Below are 3,499 nucleotides of genomic sequence, written 5' to 3' on the forward strand. Positions count from 1 at the left end.
TAGGCTGGATTCCTAAGTCAAAAAACATCCCAGAAGAAGACAATGTATACTTGCAGGAAGGTATCTGTGAAATTCACTGGGATTTAGGTTCATCTCAAAGGAAACTTTTTGTAACACTATCATATTATATATTATTGTGTCAATTTTAAATTAACTTAAATATTAGATTTGTTTATATTGTATTATTATTGCTGTGAGCCGCCCCGAGTCTGCGGGGAGGGGCGGCATACAAATCTGATTAATAAATAATAAAATAAATAAATAATTTTTAGTTAAAAATACATAAATATATACATAATGCTATCCATGCCCAGTTCCAGCAATATCTCTTCATAAGTTTTGGTTTTTAGTCCCCTTATCATTTTGGTTGCTCTTTTCTGCACCTTCTCCAGAGTTTCTAAGTCTCTTTTGAAGTGTGGTGACCACGGTTCCCTCTAAGGTGAGCAGCTGTGCGGCTGCTCACAGGAAATCAAACTTTAGCACAGGACTTTCAAGTGCCCCACAGTCTTGATGACTCACTTCAGCTGAGCTTTACATAGTCATTTGTAGCCAGTTGCTTCCCCCTCTCCCCACTGCACAGCAGGAGCTCTTCAATTGTGCCACCAAATACCATACAGCATTTTAATATTGCAGTATTAGGCGGTAGGAAAGGCAAGTAGGATGCTTGGCTGCATAGCTAGAGGTATAACAAGCAGGAAGAGGGAGATTGTGATCCCCTTATATAGAGCGCTGGTGAGACCACATTTGGAGTACTGTGTTCAGTTCTGGAGACCTCACCTACAAAAAGATATTGACAAAATTGAACGGGTCCAAAGACGGGCTACAAGAATGGTGGAAGGTCTTAAGCATAAAACGTATCAGGAAAGACTGAATGAACTCAATCTGTATAGTCTGGAAGACAGAAGGAAAAGGGGGGACATGATCGAAACATTTAAATATGTTAAAGGGTTAAATAGGGTTCAGGAGGGAAGTGTTTTTAACAGGAAAGTGAACACAAGAACAAGGGGACACAATCTGAAGTTAGTTGGGGGAAAGATCAAAGGCAACATGAGAAAATATTGTTTTACTGAAAGAGTAGTAGATCCTTGGAACAAACTTCCAGCAGACGTGGTTGGGAAATCCACAGTAACTGAATTTAAACATGCCTGGGATAAACATATATCCATCCTAAGATAAAATACAGGAAATAGTATAAGGGCAGACTAGATGGACCAAGAGGTCTTTTTCTGCCGTCAGTCTTCTATGTTTCTATGTTTCTATGTTTCTAGATGCAGACTTGCAGTATTATAAGTGATACTGATATATAACATTTTTAATTATGTGGGTACATTGAATAAACATAACTTTGGGTTTCAAATAGCACGGATTTTGTTGTTGTCTTGGGTGACATCTGTGAAAAAAATTCAGGTGCTCAGGCATGAAAATGTGCCGCTCAGACACTATACTTTTCTGCCCACACCCAAAAAAATATTAGAGGGAACATTGGTGGTGACCAGAACTGAATGCAGTACTCCAGATGTGGTCTGACCAGGGTATGAATGCCTCTCTGGTCTTGGAGTGAATCCCCCTGTTGATACAGCTGGTTTCTTCCTAACTCCGGACAAGCTTTGCTCAAGAAAATATTGCCTCTGTGTCTATTGATTTCTACCCTTTAATTGCCCTCTCCTCTTTTTTCTTTTGGGAGCTGCGATGAAAACACAGATGAATGAGAACAATCAAGGGCTGCTCCTTTAATTGCCCTCCCAGAGAAAGCACCAAAGGAGCAATACTTTCTCCAACAGCAAGGAGTAGCAAAGTAGAACTGGGGTCCCCCTCTGCTCTGGGGCCAAGAAAGGAAAGCAAGTGGGCCGACTGAATAAGCCCCTGCCTTTCCATAGCTGCCCACTCTTTGGCCTTGGAGTAAAGATGTGACTTCAGGATGAGGCATTTGGCAAATCCCTCCCACCCTTTCTGGTTTTTCTTTTACAATCACAGCAGGAGATAAGAGATGGCTAGTTGCAACTTCCTTCTGATTACTTCTCCTTAGCCCAATTCATCCCATTTATTTCAAAGTCATCAGAGGAGAGCTGGAAGGGACCCTGGAGGTCTTCTAGTCCAGCCCCCTGCTCAAGCAGGAGACCCTCTACCATTTCTGACAATTTCAGTCTTTTCTTCAAAACCTCCAGTGATGAAAGCACCCCACAACTTCTAAAGGCGAAGCTGTTCCACTGGTTAATTGTCCTCAGTGTTAGGAAGCTTCTCCTTAATTCCAGGTTGTTACTCTCCTGGATTAGTTTCCCTCCATTGTTTCTTGGCCTGCCCTTGGGTGCTTTGGAAAAAAATAAAAGGACCCCCCTCTTCTTTGTGGCAGCTTCTCAAATCCTGGATAAATCAAATAAAGCAAAAGTAATCAAGCCAAGTCCCCTAATCCAGGATGTGTGTAACATCAGGGGCAGAGAGAGACAGAGACAGAAAGAGAGAGAGCAAATGAGAGAGGAGAAAGAAAGTGAGAGAAAGAGAGCAAATGAGAGAGAAAGAGAATGAGAGAGAATGAGAGAGAGAAGGAAAGAGAGAATGAGAGAGAGAGAGAAAGAGAGAGAGAGAATGAGAGAGAAAGAGAGAGAGAGAATGAGAGAGAATGAGAGAGAAAGAGAGAGAGAGCAAATGAGAGAGAAAGAGACAGAAAGAAAGAGACAGAGAATGAGAGAGAAAGAAAGAAAGAAAGAAAGAAAGAGAGAGAGACAATGAGAGAGAGAGGGAGAAAGAAAGAGAATGAGAGAGAGAAAGAAAGAGAGAATGAGAGAGAAAAAGAAAGAGAGAGAGAGAAAGAGAGCAAATGAGAGAGAAAGAGACAGAGAAAGAGAAAGAGAAAGAGAAAGAAAGAATGAGAGAGAGAGAGACAATGAGAGAGAAAGAGAGAGAAAGAGAGAGGGAGAAAGAAAGAAAGAATGAAAGAAAGAGAATGAGAAAGAGAGCAAATGAGAAAGAGACAGAGAAAGAAAGAGAGAGAGAGAGAGAGAGAAAGAGAGAGAAAGAGAGAGAGACAATGAGAGAAAGAGAGAGAGAGGGAGAAAGAAAGAGAAAATGAGAGAGATAAAGAGAGAGAGAGAGACCCGCACAGAAGGACGGGCATATATTATGGGCTGTTGTTTTCGACGGGGACTGAAAAGAGGGCACTGTGCCTTTAAGAGCGCCCGTGGCCAGGTTGTTGCCACCAGAGGCCGGGAAGGTGCCGCCGTCGGGGAGAGGCGCTCGCGTCCCGGCGCCCGTTTCGGGCTTCAACGCGGGCAGGGCAGGGCCGCGCTCCCGATCGGCTATCAGGAAGAGCCGGGGCGAGGAGGCGCGGGATCTGGGAGCCCTTTTCCCCCCCTCGGGTGGCTCCGAGAAGCAACATGGCGTTTCCCCGGAGCGCTCGGGCTCCTTCTCTGGGCAGGGTTGGAGCCTCTCCTCCTCCTCTCCCTCCTCCCAACGGAGTGGCGCCCTAAAAACAAAACAAAACACAGAGTCAAGCCGTTCCCGA

This window comes from Erythrolamprus reginae, chromosome 1 (assembly GCF_031021105.1).
Source record: "Erythrolamprus reginae isolate rEryReg1 chromosome 1, rEryReg1.hap1, whole genome shotgun sequence".
Taxonomy (NCBI): Eukaryota; Metazoa; Chordata; class Lepidosauria; order Squamata; family Dipsadidae; genus Erythrolamprus; species Erythrolamprus reginae.